The sequence below is a fragment of the Candoia aspera genome, chromosome 2 (assembly GCF_035149785.1).
Source record: "Candoia aspera isolate rCanAsp1 chromosome 2, rCanAsp1.hap2, whole genome shotgun sequence".
In the NCBI taxonomy this organism is placed as follows: domain Eukaryota; kingdom Metazoa; phylum Chordata; class Lepidosauria; order Squamata; family Boidae; genus Candoia; species Candoia aspera.
The window spans coordinates 86,671,205-86,698,765 of NC_086154.1; positions in this window are offsets into that span (position 1 = coordinate 86,671,205).

The window sequence follows — 27,561 nt, forward strand, 5'->3', positions numbered from 1 at the left end:
TTGCAAGCAGGCAGCATCTTTGAAACTCTGCTTCCATGATCAGGCATTGTTTGAATGCTGTATCCTAGAAAAGTAATGTTTTCCCACAGGGCCAAGGTTACTCCCCTGCCCCACCCCCACCTTCTGCTCACATGTAGACTGCAAAGAACATTATGTTCCCATGCACTTGTTAGAAGAGAATTACGGGGCTGCTGGCCCTAAGGGATCATCATTAAAATGTCTTGGTATTGAAATGTTCTCAGCAGCTTTGACGTCTGGGAAAAGCTACATGGGAAGGGTCACACTTCCCTGTGAAACAATTTCACCTTAAGAACACAAGACAGGCTGACTTGGCTTTTCCTGTTGCTGTTTCCTCAATATTTATTTGCTACCTTCTTACAAAAACACCTCTGAAACTGGGTCTACCAAACATCTATTATTGTGTTTTACTGATCTGCTATTTTGAACTATACCACATCCTTCTAGTGGGAAGTACAAAGATCAAAACAGTTTATAAACTGGCTAGGCCAAGATCTGTGAACAAATCAGAAAAACGCAGAAGAGAGAGGAGAGGAGAGGAGAGGAGAGGAGAGGAGAGGAGAGGAGAGGAGAGGAGAGGAGAGGAGAGGAGAGGAGAGGAGAGGAGGTTTTGAAGCCCACTTTCCAGTTGGAAACAGAAAACAATGGGTGTTCTTTAATATTGTGTCAGTCTATTCTTCTATAGGTAAACAGGAGATGTGATGGGGTCATAACTTAATATCTAAATTATTTGTATATAAAGGGGGAGAGAATTGAGTTTCCTTTAAAACTAGAAGAAGCAAGTGTGAGAAAGATCCTGATCTTTACCCCTCCTATATATGCACATTATATCAGCCTTCACTCCTGTGTTCAAAAACTCTGTACCTAGCTCTGGTATCAGAAGTTTGTAAGGAATAGGTAAGAATACATCTGAGGCAAGTAACTAAAGTAATTTCCACGCCTAGTGACCTCCAAATATGTTAGGACTGCAACTTCAACAACTCTCAGCTAAACTCTGGCCAGCTCCAAGTTTGCAAAAGCTGAAGTAAAGAGAACTAAGGCTCAGAAGAGTGCAGACTTCCACCCCATATCCCTTTTGCTGTTAAGAGTCACACGTACAAATGTTCTGCTCTTGCCATGGTAGATCAAGCCCTCACATGTCCCTGCTGCTTTATTTAATTAGCTTCAGAACCTGGAGGAAAAGATTCAGATTGTCCATACTGAGTGTTTCTGGAGGCCAAAAACTGCTAGAGCCTATGAGGTCCTAAGCATGAAGAGCAAATAATGCTGAAGCAACTTGCTCTAGTGATACTGGATCAAAGGAAGATACAGAAGTCAACAGCCACTTCACAGAATGGAATCTACTGTCTGACTTGCTGTAGAAAATGTCTTTAGCAACTGGCAAAATTGAAATCTACTCTTCAGACCCCATGTAAGAAAAAGACCTCCAGTGGCTAAACACCGCCCTCCCATGGCTGAATTTCTCAGACTTGGTAACTGCTAGAGCCTTATGAGGTCCAGCCTTTTAACAGTCAGCAAAATGGGTCCTGTGAGGGGAAACATTATTTAAAGAGGGTATTTGGAAAGGCTGGTAAAAATCAGATTGCTTCTGCTCAAGTCAAAAGAACTAGATAACCAAAGCTCTGTAGAAACATCTCTTCTTAGTTACTCCTACAACAGCAATGGCTTGGACCATGAGAGTCTCAGGAAGAGTTTACATGTTGTATTGGAAATATTGTTTCAACGAGACCAAGTTTTAATAAAGGTTTGGTGAAAGGGGGTTGCCAGATCCTGTTCTATTAAAAGTGCCTATAACTTTAAATATTCCAAGGCTCCAAGCAGGCAGCTGGTTTCTTCCCAAGACATCTCACTCTTCCTCTTTCCTCTCTTCTACAAGTCTGTAGTCTTGTCCAGAGATGTTGACAAGAGACATAGGAGTTGCATTAAAAAGTAATAAATAATAGAAGCCACCAGTTTCAGCTACATTTTAAAATGTACCATCTCACCATATCTAAGTTGAAGATTCTTTTGATAAAAACAAAGCTCTTGGCTGTAAGACAATTTCGCATAGAACTAGATTCAAAAGAGACTCATAATTCTTTTACCATTTATATACAGTACAATGAATGAATTTTCCTCAGTCAAGCCAAATGTCAGATTAATCACATCAAACTAACAGCCTGAATTTGCCTGTTTCCCATGTCATTTGTCCGACTTCTGGAAGCAGTTAATCCTGAGGACAAGCTTAGCTGAGTTCCGATTGGTAAGGTTTATTTAGAAGGAGGTCACAGTAAGAATCCAAGAATTCTGTCAAGGGCTCTGTTTTCAAATGAGAAACCTATATATAGGCAATCAGAGCAGGAAGGTTCTGCTTCTCTTTTTGTTCTTTCTCTGTCAGGGAAGACGCCAGTCTCTTTTGTGAAGGAGGGGCAGGTGGTATCCGTTAATTGTTCCAGAACATTTTATTAATCTAGTAATCCCTGGACAATCAGTTTCTATCTTGATTTTCTGCTTGCTAGTAAAGTTTTTATGCAACCTACTGTACATTGTTGCAAAATTTTGTTATCTAGCATCAAGGCTTTGGCAGGGGATCCTTAGGAAGGTTTCAGACAGAATGAGGTATATGCTTATTTGTGTTTATTTTGACTCTCTTTTTTTCCTTTTTATTTCTGTTTTTTTTTTTGTTGGCTAAAGGCCTTAATAAATAAAATTGATTGATTGCTTACGAAGAACCAGCTCTCACATTAGTCTACAATGAACATTTGAGGTAAGCATTTTAATAATACTTATGTATTCTGATAAGCAAAATATGTGTCAGCATCATCCTGCAGTACAACTGACTACATGTAATACAACACCTTTACTGAAGCTAAATAAATCTAGGCGTTATCACTCTTTGGCTAAAAGGCTGTCTAAGGGCATTACCAGTCAGTCCATTCTGAATGTGAATTTAGAATGAGTTGATGGTGTCACTGGGCACTTTCCATTCTTCCATCTGCAATGGTATGTTTTGTGAAAATAGGGCAGATCTGTTGCAAGAGAAAGACACACACACACACAGACACACACACACACACGGTGATAATATCGATAAACAGGCAATTGGCTCAATTCACTTCCTGTGAACGTTGAAGCCATGTTTGGCAATGCTCTAAAATGCTATCAATTATTCTATGAAGCCCTTGGAGGAAAGAAAGATTATAAAAATAATCCCACTATAGAATAATCACTCAAATTACATATGGATCCACTTAATCAACCCCTGATCATATGTCAGGGATTCCAGAAAGCCATGCAACCAAGCATTTTCAGCCTACTAGATTTGTTGACTAGACTATAAGTTGCCAATCCATATAGGATTCGTGTACATAAATTAATTTCAGGTGATGTCTGTGATCTTTTAGGTTGATTTGTGAAAACCCATGAGCTTAATCTGAGCAGGGGGAACAAGAAAAATAACTGATCAAGCTATGAGTTCCCATCAGCCACCTATCAAAAAATATGTATTTCTTATAAAAGATATTTTCCAAGTGCACACCTTGTTTTGTTTAGCTAACAACTGTTGAGTTAAAATAGTGAATGCTCAAGTCACAGAATTCTACTGAAGTAAATTAGGAAGAAACTGCTTAAAGTATATCCATATATTGCCTTTATGCATTCCTAATCAAGCAAAATAAGAGAAGTACTAGAGGCATTCCTTTAAAAGACCATGTTTAAGCACTGTGTATGAATGCCGCCATTTTCTGGAGACAATATAACCATCATTAGTTGTGTAAATTGTGCCATCTAGATGCAAAGTCAGCTACATGACTAGATTTCCAACTAATACAAGCTGAAGATCTTGCAGAAATGTCAGACTTTGCATGAAAGCATACAGCCCATAAAATGCTATGTTAGATGCTTCTTAGGAATACCAAGTGTGCATGGAGGAAATACTGAACACATCTCTAGAATATATTTTTACAAGTTAGTATTGTGGCTAACTTACCAAATTGAATTATAATTAGCATTCTGCCTCTCTATCCTGTATTTGGAGCTTGCATTTCTGAAATCTGCGTAGACGTTTATTTCACCAGCTCAGTTTTAAACATTTCCCAAAATATCCTGATTACAGATCTGCATCTTCTCCTGATAATTTGCCTTGCTGTGTGGCAGGGAGTGGCTCTGTTTTTAGTAGGGTAGGCCTGGCTGGCACTGCCCATCATGCCACCTAAGACGTTGACTTCAGTTCCCAGCACTTGGGATGCGAATTCTTGGAATCGGTTTTACTCTTTGGTTTAATGTGTTTGATGGTGACCAAATTTCCTCACTTTGATTTCTGTACCAAGTCAGAAATGCTAGAAATACACACCACATGTTTACATGACGCAGGTAGCTCTATTCTTAGATACAATTCCACAAGTCTGCTGGCTGACTTTGTTCTGCTAACATCCTTGTCCACACCCACCCTCCTACGTTGGTGACTTGGCTTACAATTTCCTAAATGGAATCATTCAAAAGATTAAAGTGAAGCTCTCAATGAAACAACAGCAGATCCAGAACTTCCAAGTCAAATTCCTTTTTCCAGCTCCTTGAGTGAGGGGGCAGATATTTAATCTTTATCTGAAAAACCTGAAGAAGTTGCATTGTTATAAATATAAAAACACAACTCAGTGCCTTCTATTGCAGACTAGTTCCAGAACAAAGAATATAAGTGAATAGAGAGTGGTCCTGCCCCTAAGCAGAAGGAGCTGCTGTGGAATAATGGAGCAGGAACAGCTATAAGGCAGCAGAGGACAGAGCTGTGCAGTTCACATCCTATCCTCAAGTGTGGTGGACATTAGTTATTATTATTTATTAATTCAGTTTATAAATTAAATTTATATCCCACTTTTCTATACCTAAAAAGTGTAAAATATAATTCAACTTTATGCCAAAATTAACAATTAAAAGATTGCTGAAAAAGATGCATCTTTTCAGGTGTTCTAAATGCCAAGAGAATAGCGGCCAAACTGATGGCATTGAAATAAGATTCAACTGTTCATCTCATCCATTAATCATTACGGAGGAGGGAACCATCCTTCATCTAATTAAAACACAGTAAAAATGTGAGATATAATTATTATAACGGAAAAAACAATACTGTGGTCATTAGCCTCAGGAAGCAAACATCCTTCAAGTTCAGATATCTATTCCCTTACATGAACATTAATGCTTAATATTGTGTAACACTTATAATCTTTATTTATCCTCAGGCACAGAGAAGAACATTTTCATAGGCTGGGGATGCAGCTTTTAATTAATGAATGAATTTATGGGGAAAGACTGAGGACTAATTTGGGAAAGACAGCTTCAAGCCCCACACAGCTAGGCAAGATCAAGGAAGCAAGAACTTCTAAGAACCTTGGAAAGCATTGGAAGCATTTCCCAGTCTCAGTTATAGTGAGTTCATCAAGACAGACTTTCTTTGAATGATCTGAAATACTTCTGCCTGGGTTTCTGGTCACCTGGGCTAAAATGCCACCAACTAACTTGTCCTGTCTCTTGGTTGTTGGCGTCTGTATTCTCTTCCATTCCTTTCCCTGCCTCCGCACAGTCTCTCACAGGCAGTCATGTCATGTCACAAAGGATGCAGGAAGGCCTTTGGGGGAGATGTTTATAGGCAGTGGAAAGAGCTTCTGAGTCATGTGTGTTAAGTTTCCACATAAGACTTATTTACTTCCCTCAAATTGCAGCACAGTTTCAGGGTAGTTAATGCCAAAATTTGCCTGGGGGCTCTAGGGGTCACAAATAGCAGCTTACAAGTGCCATTGTCATGAGCTGCTCACCCTTAGACTAGGTCAGTAGTATGTAAAAGGAAAACCTCCAGGCGCTAAACTTCATTCACAGACTGTTGTCTAAGTCTGAAAAAATAAAAAAAAAATAAAAAGAAGCCTACCATTTCAAGGCTGCTCTCCCAAATCACATATTGATCTATGGTCCACTGAATTTTGTCTTGTTGATAGATTTATGCAAAGCAGATGAGCTCTACCTCAACCCTGCGGGTGAAGCGTCAAAGGCAATCTGAACTGCCTCAGTGCTTGGGCAAAGCATTTGAGGCATGGTAGATCACTCCACTTAGGGGCAAGTGACTTCTGCCCATGGGCTGAATAAGGGCAGGAGACCCCTGGAGAGGCAAAGAAGCAGGGAAATAAAGCAACGTAACAGGTCAGGACAAGCTGGGTGGATTTGCTGTGTCAGTGAAGTAATTTGATCAAATCGCCTTTAAATGAAATCACCCACTGACACTTTGCACAGCCCTCAGAGGCTACATAGACTGATGGCAAGTTGCCTGGATTTCATTTTTTTAAAATAATTTTTATTAAGAGAAGATTTTACACAGATTTTAAAAAACTACAGAAACATAAAAGGAAAAGGAAGAAAAGGAAGAAAATATAAAAGGGGAAAAGAAAAGGCGAAAGATAATAGAAATGAAAGAAAAAGAGATAAGCGACTTCTGATCTTCTTTGCAGCAGTTACAAACATAGCACCTGCCATCCCCGCCCTCCCAAATTATATTACAGAGTTCCCTTCCTCCCATAGACAAACCTTTTTAATCAATAAATCCCAAAATCAACAAGTCTCCTGGATTTCAGACAGGAATGTTTTCCATGCCTACCAACAATTGCCAGGGCCTGACTTCGGGGCTTTAGCGTGGACAGCATTAAGCTATCACTGAGCAACAAAAACCTGATAAAAGTCTCTGAAACATTGCAGGGTCAGTGCATGCCGCTTTCTCATTTATCACATAGCACCACCTGGAATATTTTTAAAGCAGGACATTGTGTGTAGCACTGCAATGGAAGAGCTGCAGCTAGGAAGCCTTCTAAGGGAGAACCAAGCCACAGTTGGTGTTTAGCTCCCATTCACATAAATATTTAAGAATACAGCAACTAATACAACTACCCAAAGTGTCCACTTGTGGTAACTACTCCATTTAGTGATTCCATTTAGTGTATCAAAATACAGGGAAGGTACAGGATACCGTAAGACAAAAATGCACAGCATTTTAAAATCTTTGAGTAGGTGAAATGTTGAGCAGCAAAAGCCTTGCAGACCTTCACTCCAGTCAATAGAAAAATATCCTGAGTGAACTATGTAAGCTGAATAAAATATTAATTCTTGATAGAACTGGCAATAGTACTAAGGCTCAAGTTTAATTCACTCTGAGAGACAGTGATAAGTTGTTAATGTTGAATATACTTGCTGGGGATGAAGGAGGGAGTTTCTTCTTTTGGGGGGGGATTTTTTCCCCCTGCACTTTTTAAATATTTTTTTTCTTTTTTTAATGTATGTTTGCATTAGGTTTTTGTATTAGTTTGATCTGTTTAATATTAACTCTTAATAAAAATTATTGGGAAGAAAAGTAATTCACTCTGCTGCTCTGTCTAATCTTAAGAGAAGGCTCTAACTCCTTCCTTATTACCAGTGCTTGTTGCTGGTGGGATAAGCTGGTTTCCTAAAAACCCGGGTGCAACATTCCTGAAAGAAAGGAAGGATATGAACTTCCTAGCAGGAAGAAAAATAAGTGACCCTTCACCAAAGTATTTTGGGTTAGAATCAGACTTAATTACTTTACTGATTTCATTGGGCATAATCTAAGGATAACTTAAGTCTGAACCCAATCCATAAAATTTATGGAACTTTACACATATCAAACACCATCCCTATATACAAGATGGTGTCTGCAAACTCCCTAATTGCTTCAGGTCCAGGAGTCATACACTTGCTTTGTTGCTATTATCTACTGCAAGTATCATCCCCTTCCATTCAAGAAACCCAAATATTCATGGTGGTCTTCTTCCAAGAAACACACAGCAATGTCATCCCTTTTTTCCTCCAGAACAGTCCAGAGTTATTTTATAGCTGCAAAGGTTTTAACCCAGATTTCCCAAAGTTTAACACTAGCCACCAAACACACAATCCTATCAAGGAAGCTGTTTGGTTAAGTTTAGAGACCGAATTCTGACTCCTTATGCACACTTCTGATTTGAAAGGAACTTAACCAATACAGAGAAGAAATCTGAATAAATGCATACCTATGCACCGACCCGACGTTTTGTTAATAACTAACAGAAGACTAAAAAAATGTTCAAAATGCCTGCCTCTAAAATTTGCATACTTATGGGTTTGTTTGCATACTTACGTATCTATCTCATCACAGTTATTCCATCCTACAAACCATTCACAAGACAGGTCTCTTTAATTTCACTTATAATACTGTAAAGGGTAAAGGTAAAGGTTTCCCTTGACGTAAAGTCCAGTCGTGTCCGACTCTAGGGGGCGGTGCTCATCTCCGTTTCTAAGCCTTGGAGCCGGCGTTGTCCCTAAGGACCCGTCCGTGGTCATGTGGCCGGCATGACTCACGGAACGCCATTACCTTCCCGCCGAAGCGGTACCAATTAATCTACTCACATTTGCATGTTTTCGAACTGCTTGGTGTGCAGGAGCTGGGACGAGCAACGGGAGCTCACCCCGCCGCGCGGTTTCGAACCGCCGACCTTCCGATCGGCAGCTCAGCGGTTTAACCCGCAGCGCCACCGCGTTTTCAAAGCTATAATACTGTAGCTTTGAAAATACTTAACATCATGATGTAAGAGTGTATATTTGTATACTGGTCCATGGACTCCCTTAATGTCTAATATGGTCCACTGATTTCCAATAGACCATAGCCAGATCTTAACTGGATTGGAAACTGGTTTATTTTATTTTACTTTTATAAAAGAGTTCAGCTATTTAAAGCATGTAATGTCACTTTCACTTCTATTAAGTTGGATGTGCTATATATTTGCTATATACTGTATATGCAAATGATGAAAGGTTGATTAATCAGCACCCAGAAAGGAAAAGCCAGTGCAATGGGTTTGGGAGGCAAACATTAAAAAGTTGGAAACTGTATGGGGTTGAAAGAGCCCCTTGGATCCCTAAGTCTGAGTACACTTTGCAAATTATCCAGATGAAGTACTTGCAAACTTACCCAACTTCAGCACTTCTCTACTGCTCATTAAAGAAGCTTGACTTTTTTCCATGTGATCCTGAAAAAAGGATGATGATGCTTTAAAAATTACACTAATTTTAATGGGTGGGTTTCCTAATGCAGTAGCCCCTTCTTTTCAGGCTCCTGTGAAAATCTAAAAAAAAAGACCATCTGCTTTATCAAGGAGCAGAGAGGTACTGCATTTAGGCAAGCTTTGAATCACTTTTGAAGGATGCACACCTCTAATAGACTTATGAAATCCACAAATACTTTAAGCATTCAATGGAATTGCCAGCCGTTTTAATATTCTCTACTCATATCCAAAGCAGAACTCAGGAGAGTTTTCCCTCTTTACAACTCAGTTTTTTTAATGAAACTGCGTATAAAGTTATTTCTTCTGAATTGAAGTACCTACCAGAATTGACGGTTCTAACATCTTGACTTTATTACAAATGGTTCTATGGATTGCCACAAACAGATGCACCAAACAGCCAAGATGACTAGCTGCCAGATATGCACAAGCTTTAAAAACAGTCAAGAATAGTTTGTTCCCTGAACTTGAACAAGTTCTGAGTCTGAGGACTGCCCATGGGAACCAGGTAAATTTCAAGACCTTTGCCCTTGTTGTCCTTTTTTGGATTCGGAGAAAAGAGTGAGTCAGAGGACCCAGTTTCTTTTGGAAAAGTCAAACTTCATTGTGGGGCACTTAAATGCTTGAGGAGGAAGGTGCATTTATTAAGGGGGGACTGATAAGACAGCAGAAAAATTCGTAATAAGAACACTTTCAATGAGGTAAAGCCATGTTCATTTTAAGGTAAATAAATTGTGGGGAAAATGCAAAGAAAAGTGGCTATACATACACAGACATGTGAAAACAGCCAAGAGCAGCTTTCAAAGTCTTCATGCGAATTTGGAAAAAGTCAAGGCTGCTTTAATGATCTGAGAAGAGGTACATTGTATATATATTTTGTAGATTGTGAAATACACTGGACTGGGTGTATTAGTACTTGCTAAAATATTATAGTATTTTATAAATGACAAAATTGAACATTTAATCATTTAGAAAATTTCTGTCCCAAAGTTCAGTTTCAGGAGTGCTCAAGGAGGTTTGCATTAAGCATGTATGTATGTGTGTGTATACCCACACACACACACATACACACACACACACAAACACACACAATAAAAGCAATTTTAGGAAACAAAGGAACTAAAATTAAGAATAAGACATCAGTGCTAGCTGCAGGCAAAATTAATATAAGCAAGCTTCCAAAGTTGGGATTTAAACTTTGGGACCACTGTTGAAAAGGCCTTAAAGACAAGCAACATCCCCAAGTAAGGTCTCCAATTACCAACATAGAGAGTGGGCAGGTTTAGATGGGAAAAAGTGGTCCTTCAAATTATTCCAGTCAAAAATCAAATCAGTCTTTGGAGAAAGTCCCATGGGAGGGAGAAGGAAAACCTTACATCTAGATATAAGATTATGGAGGCCTTCCCTTCATTCTTTTAGTTTACATTTTATAGTACAGGTAGCCAGTAAGGTAATGCTCAAGGTCCTGCAAGGTAGACTTCAGCAATTCATGGAGCGAGAATTGCCAGATGTACAAGCTGGGTTTAGAAAAGGCAGAGGAACTAGGGACCAAATTGCCAATATCCGCTGGATAATGGAAAAAGCCAGGGAGTTTCAGAAAAACATCTATTTCTGTTTTATTGACTATTCTAAAGCCTTTGACTGTGTGGACCATTGTGGCAAGTTCTTAGCGGTATGGGGATACCAAGTCATCTTGTCTGCCTCCTGAAGAATCTGTATAACGACCAAGTAGCAACAGTAAGAACAGACCATGGAACAACGGACTGGTTTAAGATTGGGAAAGGAGTACGGCAGGGCTGTATACTCTCACCCTACCTATTCAACTTGTACGCAGAACACATCATGCAACATGCTGGGCTTGAGGAATCCAAGGCTGGAGTTAAAATCGCTGGAAGAAACATTAACAATCTCAGATATGCAGATGATACCACTTTGATGGCTGAAAGTGAAGAGGAACTGAGGAGCCTTATGATGAAGGTGAAAGAAGAAAGTGCAAAAGCTGGCTTGCAGCTAAACCTCAAAAAAACCAAGATTATGGCAACCAGCTTGATTGATAACTGGCAAATAGAGGGAGAAAATGTAGAAGCAGTGAAAGACTTTGTATTTCTAGGTGCAAAGATTACTGCAGATGCTGACTGCAGTCAGGAAATCAGAAGACGCTTAATCCTTGGGAGAAGAGCAATGACAAATCTCGATAAAATAGTTAAGAGCAGAGACATCACACTGACAACTAAGGTCCACATAGTTAAAGCAATGGTGTTCCCCGTAGTAACATATGGCTGCGAGAGCTGGACCATAAGGAAGGCTGAGAGAAGGAAGATCAATGCTTTTGAACTGTGGTGTTGGAGGAAAATTCTGAGAGTGCCTTGGACTGCAAGAAGATCAAACCAGTCCATCCTCCAGGAAATAAAGCCAGACTGCTCACTTGAGGGAATGATATTCAAGGCAAAACTGAAATACTTTGGCCACACAATGAGAAGACAGGACACCCTGGAGAAGATGCTGATGCTAGGAAGAGTGGAGGGCAAAAGGAAGAGGGGCCGACCAAGGGCAAGGTGGATGGATGATATTCTAGAGGTGACGGACTCGTCCCTGGGGGAGCTGGGGGTGTTGACGACTGACAGGAAGCTCTGGCGTGGGCTGGTCCATGAAGTCACGAAGAGTCGGAAGCGACTGAATGAATAAACAACAACAAAGTCCTCACTTAACAACTATTCATTTAACAACAGTCCAAAGTTACGACAGCCTCGGAAAAAGTGCTTTATGACTTGTACTTGCACTTGTGACCATTGTAAACCTTCGCACCACCCCCAAGGTCATATGATTGCAATTTGGGCACTTGGCAGCCAGTTCACATTTACAACCAATTGCAGCATCGTGCAGTTATGTGATTGTGATTAGCAACCTTTTTTGCTGGTTTCTGGCAAAAAAATGTCCTTGGGGGAAGCTGGATTCACTTAACGACCATTGTAAAAATGGTTGTAAAGTAGGGTCTGGCCATGTGGTGTCTCACTTAACAACCACACACTGCTTAACAACTAATTTTTCAGTCCCTATTGTGGTCATTAAGTGAGGACTATCTGTAAGGAAAAGAATGCTTTGCTGCTTTTCTCAGCAGTATAGTAGCATCCCAGCCCTAGGAATGATGCCTCTTTTCCTGGGTGATTCTTGGGAAGATAAATGGACCAGCCCAAATGCCACAAAATGCTATGTCAGCTGTTCTATCCCTCTAGAGCAGTGTTTTTCAAACTTGGCAACTTGAAGATGTGTGGACTTCAACTCCCACAATTCCCCAGTCAGCATGCAAAAAGCAAGGATGCCAGAAAGGGGACAGTATCCCACCTTGTGTCTTTCCTATTAATTTGACTAGCAGTCCCAAAATAATCAGACAGTTTAGGGACTTTTCTAGGTGTAACGTGAGATCACCCGGTGCTTCTCCATTGAAGAACTATAGCTGTAATTTCACACTTGCAGCAGGTAGCAGAGATTTGCTGGGTTGGGATGGGACACTAAAACCAGCTGAGTCCCTGCTGATGAAATAATCACTGGGCATTTGGCATTATGTACTGACCTGCTTCTTTCTTCTGTGATTTTGAGGTAAGTCCAGAGATCAGATTGGCCCTGACTTTACTGGCCTGAAAGAAGAGGCTTTGCCACCAGGCCTGGGGATCTAGGTGTGTGGTTGATCCTGTACAGTGGTTATATTGATCGTTTTTATAATTCAACTGGGGATTTTGTTGTATGGTGTTCATATATAGTATTATATGCTTTTTAGATGCCTTATACTTTAGATTTTTAGACGTTATGTACTGTACTTTAGATATTTTTAGAGTGTCATGTACTTGTGAAATGTACAATGTGCACTGTTGTGTATTGTTGTATAAGGAAGTCCCTGGCTTACTACGCCTTCCAGCTCCTTGTATTCTAACCTTGAAGTAGAAAATCAGGGGCCACAGTAGACAGGATTGGGGGGAAAGGCACTGACAAGCAACAAAAATGCCTGGTTTTTACTCTTTTTTACAGAGAGGTTAGAGATTTACTTTGGATGCAAAAGTTGGGGGTGGGGTAGATGAAACTCAGGGGGTAGAGGTGGTTGACTAGGAAAGGCCAACTTTGATTGGCTGCTGGTTCTCTTATAAAAAAATGAAGGTATGTGTTTCAATAGTATTTTGGTAAATAGAATAGTCCATTCAAACTCAGGCTTGTTTTCACTGTAGAATCAGTCTGGACAATATCCATTTCATCTGTTAATCTGTTAATTGCTTGGATTTCATTAAATCTGAAATTTCCATTTTATAAGTGAAGTCAAGTCTTCTTTAAGTCAAGGTTGACCCCTGGTCACCTTGTGGATGTGCCCATATTCTTTTCTTGGCAACAATCTGGGATGGTTTGAAGACGGTTTTTTGAAGTTCTCTCTTCAGATTGTCGCCCACCTACTATAAACCAACCTGTTTAGCTTTTTCAACAGTAGCAAAAATCAGCTAAGTGGTGTCACTTCTTGGGATTCTAATCTAAATGTCACCCCTATGTCTATAAGAGCTTTCTGTTGTTGTTGTTATTTGGGTTGTGGTTTTCTGCCCTTTTGGAGCTCTTTCTCCCAGTCTCTCTTTTGATACCATCCAGTCTGATTAAAAGTACAGAAGAACCCCAAAGTTTATAAGTAATTGCTAGACATTTTGGTTGACCCTGTACAAGTATTGCCTAACTGTGGTTGGGGTAGTAATTATTCTTTCACACATGGAGAGAGAATGAGAGAGAGAGAGAGAGAGAGAGAGAGATCAGACTAAAGTAACCTGAACCCTTGTTTCAACTCTGGATTGAACTGACTTTATTTTAGCCTTGGTTGATTGCTATGTGAAAAAAATAAGCCAAAATAAAAGAAGCTCACACTTCTCTGTTCTATAACCTTGAGGAGTTATAGTCTCCAAGCTACAGTATGTGAACAAGTCATAAACTGGCTTCTACTAATTAATCCTCTGAAAAGTGTATAAAATTGTTTAGGTACTGGGGCTATTTATTTCTCCTCTTGGCTGAAGCTATAATTTTTCATATAACCATTAACCCAAGTTAAATGAATTCATTATTTGTACCATAATACACCTGCCTGCTCTTATTTCTGCCAACTTTCCAGGCTAGGATTTGGGTGCTTTGCTTTGTGTTGGTGTTTTTGCACAAACATCTAGTGGCTCCAATCAGTTTTTGGAGGTTAATAATGAGCCCTCTTAAGATTTAAAATAAAGTATGCATGCTATACAGTCTATGATTATGGAATAAAGATTTTCAAAAGTGATAAATACATAAATATGTAATTTCTTTACAGCAGAGGCCTTAGTATGGTTTTTAATGATTTGGCTGCAGCCACTTAAGATACTTTGAACATTGCTGCAAGTTGTATTGTTGAATGTAAGAGAAGGGAGACAGTATTAAGTACATAGAAAAATTGTGCAATTTTTTGTAATTGTGTTAATTAAATTAATATTTTCTCTGGCTTCCCTCTCCCCACTTGGTAGTGCAGCCAGTGTGTGCCTGCAAAATGAAAACTGCTGCCTCCCTACTGTTTCTGAAATGTTTTAGGTATTGGTGATCTCCATCCCTGGTCTCTTTAAAGTATGTTCAAATGTGCCTTCTCCATCATATAATCTGTGGTCTTGTTTTAACACAAAGAGAGAGATTTAATGCACAGAGAGAGATTTCTGGTGGCTGTGCCACTATTTCTCTTGCAAGTGTCACAAAGTGGAAGTCTTTACTTCTAGCCCAGCTGTGGTAGAAGAAGCACTGCTCCGAAATGCAGTGTTCAACCAGAAATGCTAGAGCTCTGCCAAGCTTGAAGATGAGCCATTTCCCTACTACAGTGCCATTGCCTCCTCCCTCCCTGCCCTGAGTTCAGTTACCCCAGACAGTCCTGAAAGTGGAATGCCGGCTTGGCAGCTTTGCATCTCCCTCTTCTCTTCTCTTCTCTTCTCTTCTCTTCTCTTCACAGAGAACCAGCTGAGGGCAAGATCCCAAGTTGCTTTGATTATTTTCTTTTCATTTCTTTGTGCTTGCTCTCAGTATTTCTGATCAGCATAAGGCAAAACAATCAAAGGTTGCTTTCAAGATTTGGAGAGGTTGAGGAATGGAAATCATGGCATTGTGGAAGTACCCACAGCATACCCACCTCACAAAAAATCAGCTGCTCAGGCTAAAAAAAATATGTATCTTGAAATCCTTGACCAAGAATGTAAATGCAAGACAGAGGGAGAACCTAAGCCTTGGAACTTAAAATGAAGACACAGTTTTTGCTCCTACAGAAGTCCATTTCATAGAAAAGCAAACTGTTGAGCCTAAATGGTAATTTCCCCATAAGTGGCAGTAGTGGTCTTTGAACTGTTCTAGGCTGTGGAATTTGGGGAAAGCAGAATGTCTTATAGATATTTACTAGGCATAATTTCATTAAAAGCACCTCTATCATGTAATTTGGGGGTCTATTATTGCCATTTCTTGGTTTCATGAAGCATGACTGAAAATTGGTTGTGGGATTAGCATGCCGTTATAACTGCAGTATGTCATGACCAGAAAGATAAACTTCAACAAGTTCACGTAACTTGAGGTCTTCTCTTTTCTTCTTAAACCAAACCTATCCCCTAAACTATGTGTCTCCTGAAGCAGCAGCAGCAACAACAACAACAATAAAAAAATATTTTGGATTTATTCTCATTTTTATAATCCCAAATCTCTGATACTCCCAAAGCATGGAAGATCAGAAAAGTCAAAATGGTGGCTATAACTGAATAATCAGAACCCTGCGCTTTTTAAACATGGTTCATAGATGTGATACGTTAAGAAAAAAGGCAGGGCTTTGGTCTTACAGTCGCAGCTTCCATCTTGACTTTTTTTTACCTTCCTTACGAATGCCCCTGGACATTGTGCAAGTTTGAAGTCAAGTTTTAACCTCAATTGTCCATGATTTCCACAGTTACTTATATCCCAGAAGCACAAGACAGTACACACACTTCCCCATCCCTCGTTTACATTCACAGCAAGCACGTTAAAAATGATTCATCTCAAATCCCCCATTTGTTTTTGTGTCCCTTTCAGTTGCACACGGTTAGTTACATTGCGCCCAATCCTGTTTGGATCATCCACTTTGCTTATTTTCTTTTCATTTCTTTGTGTTTGCTCTCAGTGTTTCTGATCTGCATAAGGCAAAACAATCAAAGGTTGTTTTCAAGTGTTGGAGAGGTTGAGGGATGGAGGGAGAGCTTCTCTCATGGGGGAGAGAAGCAAATGGAGAACCTACAGAGGTCTGGATGGACCAGGGAGGAGGGAGAGGTGGAGATGAATTCAGCTTAACAAGGCCAGCTCTAGACATTTTGGCACCGTAGGCAAAGTCACATTCTGGCGCCCCCTGTGGTTTGGCTCATCTTCCAATTCTGTAAGGAATTTTAAAAAGGTGCCTTCTTGTTTTGTTTCTTCTTCGAGTTTTTCAGCTTTACCTTTATGATTTTCAGCCCTGGACCAGTTATTTTCTTTTCTTGGACATTTTCACCCTATTTACACTGCAAAATTATATTTAACCCTCAAGTCGGCATGCTGGCTCACAGAGAGTGTTGTTACTGCTTTTTGCTTTTTTATTGTGTTTCTCCGAAGTCTATTCAATTCTGGCGCCCCCTAAAATTTGGTTCCCGAAGCCGGTGCCTACTTGGCCTTAGCCTAGAGCCAGCCCTTGGCCTCAAAATACAAAGGAATGATCCTCCGGGTAACAACCTGCAGTGCAGACTCTATTCAGAATGATACATAAACACAGAGACATTTACAGGAGCACGTTTTGTCATCTTGGTGAAATCTCTGGATTCTTCAGATGTGTCTGAATGGGGTGCTCCAAAGATGATTAAAGAGCTGCTGCTCCTGATTGGAAGATACAACAGCAGCTGAACAGCAGGCTCTGGGTGTGTCCATTTTTTATCAGTCTGCATTAGAGCTACACACTTCAGATGCAAAGAAAAAAAGATGCTTCAGGGTGTGTGGGAGTGTGCATATAGCACCTGCCTACAATCGTGAATGTTTGGTGGAGGTTCAAGTAGTCAGAAGATAAAGTAAATATATATATATATTAGCCCTTCCTAAAATTGGGAGCCCGTGAGACTATTGGGGGTTGTATGTTAAAATACCATCTTTGGGACAAATCTCTTCCCAACTTCAAATTTTGTCAGCCTAAAAATATATACTTTAAATTTTATGAGCAATGAATTTTGGGAAAAAGGATGGAAACACTATTATAATGTAAAATTACAGATTTGCTGTGTAGCCATAATCATGTGACATATCTCAAAGTTGTTACTGGAATAAAATAGTAATATTAAATGCATTTTTCATATTTCAAGCATATTAAGTATATTGCTGTTATTCACCAGCCAACAACAATCATATGCTTACACTGAAGAAATAGAAAAATAGTGCCCAATAGCAGGAGATACTACAAAATGAGCTCCATTTTAATACTCTGTTTTAGATTCAAATATTGTTTATTATTGTTATTTGGGATGAATGAAGATCATGTTAATGATTTAAGCAAAATTGATCATGTTTTATTTAAGAAATATAGATTGGGCAATGTAAGAAATATGATTTGTATTAAAATCAAGGTCTAAATGAAGCACTATCTTTGAGCCAGCCAAAGTCACCAATCAGATGAAAAGCTCCTGTGTTCTGATTTCACAATTAAAGCAAAGCAGGGCTTCACAGAGCCCTGTTGACTGTTTCTGGATCTGTAGTGATAGTAGAATGCTATGGGGTGGGTTTACTTGTTTATGAATCGTCAGAGGAATGACAGCCAATCAAAACTTGTGTCCTTGGCCAATGGATGAGCACAGCAATGCCTCAGCCAATCACTACTTGTTTCCCAGCCAGCAAGGAATGCCTTGACACTCTTCCTCAGTTTTGCTCTGGAAAAAAAAAAAATTCCCATCTGTAAAACAGTAATAAACAAGTGTTTTGTTTGCTTGCTGTTGGGGCCATCAGCCAAGCTCCTTATGCTGTTGTGAATTTCAGCCCCTTTACCAGTTTTGGTATTTACCGTCACACTAGGAAACCAAGAGCTGATGTTTCAAGTATCCCTCTGGTGACGGCATAGAACGTCCCTTGCAACAGAACCCAGCAAAACACTGCTGTTTTCAAACAGTGAGAGTTGCTGCAGAAACAAGATTTCTCATAAAACAGTACATTTACAAGTCCAACTGGGATTATCTGAAGCTTATCTGAATAAGTATTCAGTATAATAACGGCCAAAACCTCATCACTGTCTGGAGGTGGCCTTAATTAATACAATTTTTTACTGGGACAGCCTGGTATAGAAATAAAAAACTAGAATTAATATCTATGCAGGGGTGAACTTATTATCCTTTCTGCCATCTTACAACACAGCTTTATAAAGTTTGCTGATGTCAAAAAAGTTTGATATGCATCCAAGCCCCGTCCTTTGTTCAATGTTTGTTTGCCGCAGATTTTGTGAACGTACAATTTCCCACTGAAATGCATCACAGCCTATAATTTTTATTTCCTGTTCTGATGCAATATACTCTTACCAACAGCAAAGAGTATGCAAGTCACAAGAATAATAAACCATGCAAGATCTTGAAGGGTGTGCAACCGGTTCAAACATGCTGGAGGGAGCAGTTCAGGCTGCCCTAAGACACATGGTTTTCCACGGGCAACAGCCCATTTTATGAGTCATGAAACATAATGGTGTATTGTTGAAAGTTTTGGGCCCATGAGAAATTATCTATGGCTGGACATGGAAGTGGTATAAACTGGCAAGAGACTAGGGTTACATTCTTCTGCAGAAATGAAATGAGACAGCTCTGGCTCCATTTCCAGTATACAATGCTACAAATCATGGAGACCTGCTTTTAATTAAAAGTAATTTATTTTAAAGAACTGCCATCGTGATTCAAGCAGGTAAGGAGAATTCACATTTTCTATATTGTGAACGGAGGTTGTGTGGTAAAAACAGCAGGGAATAAAACGTATGAACTTGAAGCCCAAGGTGGGTTTCCTGCCCTTCTTCCCTTTGCAACATTCTTGTTTGCAAGATGTTATTTGGGCTAATCTTACAAGGCTTTTATTAAGAAGGGTGGATGTATAATTACACATCAGAAAGAGGCATAGATTTTTCAGCTTCCAGAATGAAATGAGAAAAAGTGGATCTTCAGAAGTAATATGGAAAACCAGATAGTTAATGGGAAAGAATATGGAGGTTAAACATAGGATAATATCTGAAGATTTGTCTTTAGTTTATTTCATGTGTTAACTAACATCCAAATTCAGGAAGTATGGAAAGTATTTTTTTTAAAAATCTGTATTTTGCTTCTCCTGCCCCCCGCAGAAAGCCACCTTCTGCTCAAAGAAGTAAATAATTTTCAGGAACGGTCATTTGGTAGGAATTAGCCAGCTGCAGTTAACATTGACACTGGTAAGAGATGGAAGCAGCTGGACTAAACATTAGCAGTGCATGCAGTTGGGTTGTGCATGCTTCCCAAATGATCTGAAGAAGTGCTTCAGTCCTCATGTAAGCGCAACACTTCTCTCTTATTTATTAAAGTAGCCAGTCTTTTTTCAAGTTTCAACATGGAAATAATTAGGTTAAGTATAATGAGGGGATTTCAAGAATCCAGTTATTAAAATTAAAGCAGTGCTTAAAGCAATTGCACCTTTTTTTCCAAACACATGTAGAAATTTGAAAAAAAAAAAAAGTAGTGCTGTTTCAGTGAATCACAGGGAGATACTGCCTGTGCACTCATGTAAAATCTGAAGTACATACTTTAAATTGTTTCTGAAGCATGCACAACTGTACTACCCTTGGGATATTCTGTTGCAGCACTCTGGAACAGCAACACTGTGGAACATGAGACCATCTTTCTGGAAAGTGAAGGTCAAGTATGTATATTGGCAGACTTTTAGAATTATCTTAGTAGATCTTTACACATTCGCTGATTTCAATCAGTGAATCTTACCTATTTTTGCCTCTTTTGTACTTTAGAAATCTTAGATACTTTCTTTGTAATTTAAAGCTGGGTTTTTTTGTGGGGGTTTTGGTTTTTTGGTTTTTTTGGTAATCCTGTCTTTGGCTGTAGATCAGATGAATCTTGATTCAAGCAGATAGCGTGACCCAATGCTTCATCATTTATTTAGCTCATACACTGTCATAATGCAATGTTGTATATTTGACAGGTCACTCACTACCTGTGGCTGACTAGGTTAATCAAACAAGTGGCAGAAAAGTCAAATTGCCGTTTTGTCAGAAGGCCAGATTGGATAAAAATTTGCTCAGTTCTCATCTTGATGCCCAAACTAACACATTAGTAAAAATGGACAAGTTGACTCTATTTTTAGCAATGGATCAAACTATATGAGAAAGGTTGTACACAGCTGTGTGTTTTTTCCTTGGATGATTTTTTTCTGTTTGTTAAAACTAAGAACAACTTAAAAGAATACGTTTTAGTAGAGGAATCAGTGGAAGAAGAGCTGAGTAATGCTTACTCTTCTCTTGCTCAAAGTTGCTTCTTGGTAGGTCCCATGAGAAAAGTTTGTAATTTGGAGCAAAAGGAGAATGCCAGAATATCTTTGCTGAAATTATCAAAGGAATATACTGATAGATAAGAAAAAGAAGAATCATGTGGCTGAAGAAAGACTGGCTGTGTTCACATAACAGGCTTCCCCATGGTTAAGTTACCCATGGTTTTCTAAATTAAGCTGATTTTCTGGGTTCATAGGATCTCCTGTGCACACAACATGTTAGGCTCTGGCTGAGTCTCCACTTGCATCTTAGCATAGCACAACCACTCCCTGTCTGAAATCATCCATTTTCTGCCTTGTTCCCACAGTACTGCCTTCATCTCTTCCCCAGCTCATGAATGAGATAGACTTAAGTAACCCTAGGCTGTACTAATATTAAAGTAGCATTTTCCCCTTAATTCAAGGATAGCTTCAAGGTATTTAATCCTATTACAGTTCAAAGCCATTGTCATGAAGATGAGGTCAGGTAGCCAACTGTGATCAGAGAAGTACTTCTTGAATGTTTAGGCTGGTGTGGGCACCCTTCCTCCCCTCTGGGCATCCTCATCTCCTACCATTCTGCTCTTCTGTCCTTCAAGAGCTAGACATAGCTTCATGTATGTCATGACACACTCCAGAATTTCCTGCTTTGATCTGAAGTTGTTCCCTACCCATAAGCTGCTCAATTGTTCATTTAATTTCTACCAGACCTCCATATTATTGCCAAGAAAGTTATACAGCCACATCCAGATGGACACCAGAAATCACGCTTGAATGGCGCTTTCATTTTTTAAATGTATGTTACTGCTTGGAGAGGGGGCTGCCCTTGTGTTGACATCCTTAGGATGTGATGGACTGATCTTCTTTACTTAAATTTAGGACTGGTACATATGAAATAATGTCTTCGGTATCTCTCTTTGTATGCCACTGTGTTAATTTGTAATTGCCTGCCACAAAGCAAGCACCTTGAACACTTCCAGATGACCAGCAGTTATTTTTCCTTCAGAATTGAAATGAAGCTGGGCTTAAGGGGACAGCTTTTACCAGCTTGGCTTCTAAGATGCTTCAGGTATTTTTGTGCTGTGCACCTGTAATATTCACTGAATGCCAACAGACAATCAGAATGTGTGCTTCCAGGCCAATCAGTGAGTAAGCAATTATGCTTCAGCTAATCAGTGCTCAGCTATTGATCTGCCTTGCCCTGATCCATCAGTATCATGTCCTAAAATAAACCAATTTCCCCTTCCCACAAAGTAAACAAAAATAAATTGAAGACAGCTCACCTGCCCACCATAGCAGAACACATCCTGGCAGGACAGTCTTATACTTTGGTCCTTCTACCCAGTCTTGCTGTCCTGCCACTATGTCAAAAAACCAAAAGCTGAGAAGTAGATGAGTCCAGTGTCTTTTCCAATGGCAACACAGATTGCCTACTGAAATGAAATCCATCTGCTTCTGCATTTTACAGCTGCAAAAGTAACCTTCCCTTTTACAAAACATTCCTCGCAATTTGCTGGATATTATTATTATTATTATCATCATTATTATTATTATTTAAAGAGTGACTTGGACAAAACTTCTTTTAGAATTGCATCCATGAGATGCTATCAGCATCTTTCCTTTTCCATCCCTCTATGCCTGACTGTATTCTTTTGGGTATTTTCTTCTCTCCTTTAAACAATATATTAAAAGATCATTGATCAAATCACCCAGGAAAGCCAAGACAGCCTGATTTGCCCATATCAGCCTTTTGATGAACTTCATCACAAAACCATTCATGTGTAACAGTTGCAGCCTCAATCAAGTCTGCTCATCTGGAAAGACTCATATACTATGCCTCCCACTCTGTCAGAGCATAGTGCTAAGGAGTGATCTATCTATCAAAAAGTTTCCTATTCCTCTTTCATCTCTGCCATGATATCATGAGGAATCATGAAATCCTCTCCTCTTCAAATCCCTGTCCCCACTGCAATTAGGGAAATTTAATTATTTTATTGATAGCTTAGATTTATAAGGCTGCCCAACTCACAGCCACTTTGGGAGGCATACAGATTAAAAACAAAATCCCAGTACATGAAACCATAAAAAAAAACAAAAGATGGCCATAACCAGGAGGAACAAACAACACAAACATATCAGACATAGTCCAATTCATTGGATGAATATCCTGATCTAACTCAGAGCCTGGGTAAGAAGTAAAGCCTTCAAGACCCCTTTAAAGGGGTGTTGGTTCAAGGTGGTTCAAAACTCCGGGGTGATACTAGTCCAGCAGCAAGCACCACAACAGAGAAGGCGTGCTGCCTAGACTTCATCAGGCGCCATTGCTTAACAGATGGGAGCTGCAGCATGCCCACTCTGTCAGTCTTACAGGACAGGCAGAAACAATGGGAGAAAGGTGAAGAAATAACTGTCAAGCTGGCCAACTTGGCAGAGCTGCTGTAAAGACTGTATGTGGAGCGCTTGAAGTACCATGTATAATATTAATATTAGGGTATACATAGAGAAAGAGAACTTTCAGCTGAGATAGTATTTTGACATGAGTCACACAGGAATACTTCTCCTTTGCATGAGTTCCCCAAGCGGTGAACAAAATAAATAACCTTTATTTCATACATGCCAGCTGAGGCTAAGGTACTCTTATTATCCCTGGCTACAAGATGACAACTGCCATAGGTTATCATAGGTTAGCTGCGTCTCATACTGTTTCCAGGAGCCAATGAAATCTATTTGATCACCTATGATGGGAAGCTGGGGTGGGGGGAGGCAGTAAGGGAAACGATTGGGTGTGTGTCATAATACATCTGTATCACCCTGCTTTCATTTCTTTAAAAACTATAATCCACCTCAAGGCTGTGAGAGGATTGCAGAGATGGAGGATGCCTGAATTGCTCATCAGACTGAGTAGCAAATGAGAGCCATAGAATTCATGGGGCGGGAAGAACAACACTGTATCAATTCTTATATTTGCCCTAGTCATTAAGCCATCAAGAAGAATTGCTGTCACGTCAGCATAATTTCTGGAAACCTGAAATGTCACGTTCACCTACATAATCTTACATGACTGCCCTCATTCTTCACCCATTATAATGATTATTACAAGGAAAAATTTCAAACCCTCAGATTTTAATCATATCATATCATATCATATCACTCTTGGCATATCTCTAGTATTTATTTGGTACTTAAAAAGCCATCTTCCAATCACGGCATGTGGATTCAGCTAGAGCACCTCCCTTTCCAGAAGGATCCTAGAGAAGACCTGAATTAAAACCACCAAAGCAGATACTCAGAAATTCAGTGTCTTCTAATTCCATATATTTCTGGAAAAAGACAACATTGGCCAAAGTAAGCAATCAAAAGGTTGGAAGTCAAACCAAACATTATCCTATATTCCTTGAGGAATTTTAATTTTTTAAAAGCAAATAAACGTCAGAACCAGGATTAGGGAAAGAGAAAGCTGCAGCAGTAGGGAAAGAAATATAGCATGCATTGTTGAATACTTGCCTATGTTCTAAATAACATGAAATTAAGCCCTTGCATTCCCTTCCCCCAATATTTTGGTTTCTTGAAGGTCTCATTTCTCACTGGGTGAGTTATTTTGGAGAGGGTTATTTCACTTTTCTTCTCTGTCATATACCTATCTTTCCCCAGTTTGGTTGCATTTGGAACCACGTTGGCTGAATGAGAACCCTTCTGTCAGTTCTATAACATTGGGGGGTGGGGGGTGGGGGGAAGAGGGGAGGGGAGGGGAGGGGAGAGGAAGACCCTTTCTTTCATGTTGAAACAGACTTTGCCTATGTCTCATTCCGATTCTGCAACTCTGATATATTCCATTTATTTTCACCAGGGCATGAGCCAGTCATTGGCGCCATTCAGCAACTTACATTAAGTGTTTTAAGTAGAACTAAGTTTATATCAAAAACAAATGAAGGTGTTCTATGAAGGTCATTCCAGAGAGATACAAAATTTTTCTCAGCCTCAAGCTGCCCAAACCAAGGATTCAACATCAAACACAAAGATACGCCCTGCCATTAAGGGCAAGATCATATAGGAAGAACCCTGTCAAGGCTATATTCCTTTAGTCTTGTCCTGCATGATCCTGCCTCTCCCACTCTGTTTTTATATTCTCTATGTGTGCATTCAGGGCCGCAACTGGGGGGTGGGGCAAGCAGGGCATGTGCCCTGGGTGCCATGCTGGGCAGGCGCCAAAATGAGCGCTGGGGGGTGCCAAAATGGGTGTAGAATCCATGTTTGCCCCAGGTGACACAGACCCTAGTTGCTGGCCTGTGTGCATTATCCATTAGGTACAATAGTCTAGGGCAGCCTTTCTCAACCAGTTGACCCTGGAGGAGCCCTTGAAATATTTTTCAGGCCTCGGGGAACCCCTGCACATCCAGGCTCAAATATAGGCCAGAGGTATTTATTTATTTATCTATTTATCTATTTATTTATTTATATTTCAAATTTCCATCACCACCCATCTCCCCCAAAAAGGGGACTCTGGGCGGTTTACAATCAAAGTTAAAACACATAAATTACAATATAAATACTCTATAAAATAAAATAAATATACAGTAGAAAATATAAAATCCAGCAGCGTAGATCTTGTTTGTTGGGGAGAGATCTATAATAGCCACCCCCAAGATGAACTGGTGCCCCTCCCACCCCAAGCGAGGCAGCAGAACCGGGTTTTTAGGTTCTTCCAGAAGTCCAGGAGCGAATGGGCCTGTCTCAGCTCTGGGGGTAGAATGTTCCAGAGGGCAGGTGCCACTGCAGAGAAGGCCCACCTCCTGGACCCCTCCAGGTGGAATTCCTTTATCTGCGGGGTTCGTAGCATGCCCTTTCTGCATGACCAGGTGGGGTGGGTCGATGTTATGGGGATGAGGCAGTCCCACAGCTAACCTGGCCCCATGCCATGTAGGGCTTTAAAGGTCATAACCAACACCTTGAATTGGACCCGGAAGCAAACTGGTACCCAGTGCAGCTCGCGCAGCAGTGGTGTCACATGTGCTGATCTTGGGGCACCAATAACTGCTCACACGGTCACATTCTGGACCAGTTGAAGCTTCCGGATACTCTTCAAGGGTAGCCCCATGTAGAGTGCATTGCAATAGTCTATGTGGGAGATGACCAGGGCATAAGTGACTGTTCGGAGGGCCTCTCAATCCAGGAAAGGGCGTAACTGGTGCACAACATGAAGTTGCGCAAAGGCCCTTCTGGCCACGACTGCCACCTGCTCGTTGAGCAGGAGTTGTGAGTCCAGGACAACCCCCAGATTACGGACCGGGTCTGAATGGGGCAGTGCAACCCCATCCAGAACTAAAGATGATAACTTCCCAGATACAGAGGAACCATCAACCCACACCGACTCCGTCTTACCAGGGTTCAGTTGAAGCCTATTGTTCCCCATCCAGACCCCCACAGCCCCCAGGCACTTGGAGAGGGCAGCTACTGCATCACTTACCTCACCCGGGATGGAGATATATAACTGAGTATCATCGGCATATTGATGATACCTCATCCTGTGGTGATGGATGATCTTGCCCAGCAGTTTCATGTAGATGTTGAATAGGAGAGGAGAGAGAACCAAACCCTGCGGCACCCCGCAATGGAGAGGTCGAGGGGCAGATCTCTCCTCTCCTATTACCACCGATTTGGACTGGCCCTGGAAGAAGGAGGTGAACCAGCGCAAAACTACACCGCCCACCCCCAACTCCATTAGCCGACCCAAAAGGATACCATGGTCGATGGTATCAAAAGCCGCTGAGAGGTCAAGAAGAGCCAGGATGGATGCACTCCCTCCATCCTGCTCTCGCCAGAGATCATCCATAAGTGCGACCAATGCAGTCTCTGTCCCATATCCTGGCCTGAAACCTGACTGAAAAGCATCTAGATAATCTGTTTCCTCCAGAATCCTCTGGAGCTGCAACGCAACCACTTTCTCAACCACCTTTCCCAAAAAGGGAAGGTGGGAGACAGGACAAAAATTACCCAGTATAGTAGGGTCCAGGGATGGCTTCTTGAGGAGGCAGTGTACCAGCGCCTCCTTGAAGGCAGCTGTAAACTCCGCCTCCCTCAAGGATGTATTAACCATTGCCTAGACACAACCACAAGTCACCTCCTGGGCCAATTTTACCAGCCAGGAGGGGCAAGGGTCAAGATGGCATGTGGTTGCATTTGCAGTCTGGAGGATTGTGTCCACTTCCTCAGGCCCAACAGGATCAAACTGTTCCCAGATAACAGGGTAAGTACGTCCCCTTGGCATCTCCCCTGACTGTGCCTCATGCTTAGAGTCCAACTTAGAACGAACCTGAGCGATTTTATCCTGCAGATGCTCAGAAAACTCCTCCGCATGGCCCTGTAAATGGATCACCGAATCCCCCTTACCCAAGAGGGATCGGGTAATCCCAAACAGGGCCGCCGGGCGGCATTCTGCGGATAAGAGCGGAGAAATACTGGCGTTTCACCGCTTTTACCGCCACAAGGTAGGCCTTAATGGCGGCTCTAGCTTGTGTTGGGTCAGATTCGCTCCTTGTCTTTCTCCAGCAGTGCTCTAGACGTCTCTTAATCCTCTTCAGAACCTGCAACTCCTCCATAAACCACAGGGAGTGCCGGGTCAGATGAGGCAAGAGAGGTCGCACAGGCGCGATCCTGTCCAAGGCCCCCGCTGCCTCCCTATTCCAGGCCATGGCTAGGGACTCCGCTGGACCGTGCAGTAGATCCTCGGGTATAACCCCCAGCTCCCTCTGAAACCCTACCGGGTCCATCATTCGCCAGGGGTGGACCAATCGAATGGGTTCTGCCTCCCTACGGAGTGGGGCAGCACCAGAGAAACTCAAGGCCACCAGGGCATGATCTGGCCATGACAATGGGGACGGATCCAACTCTCCCCCCAGATCACATTGCCACTGCTCCAACAAGAAAACCAAGTCTGGAGTGAGGCCAT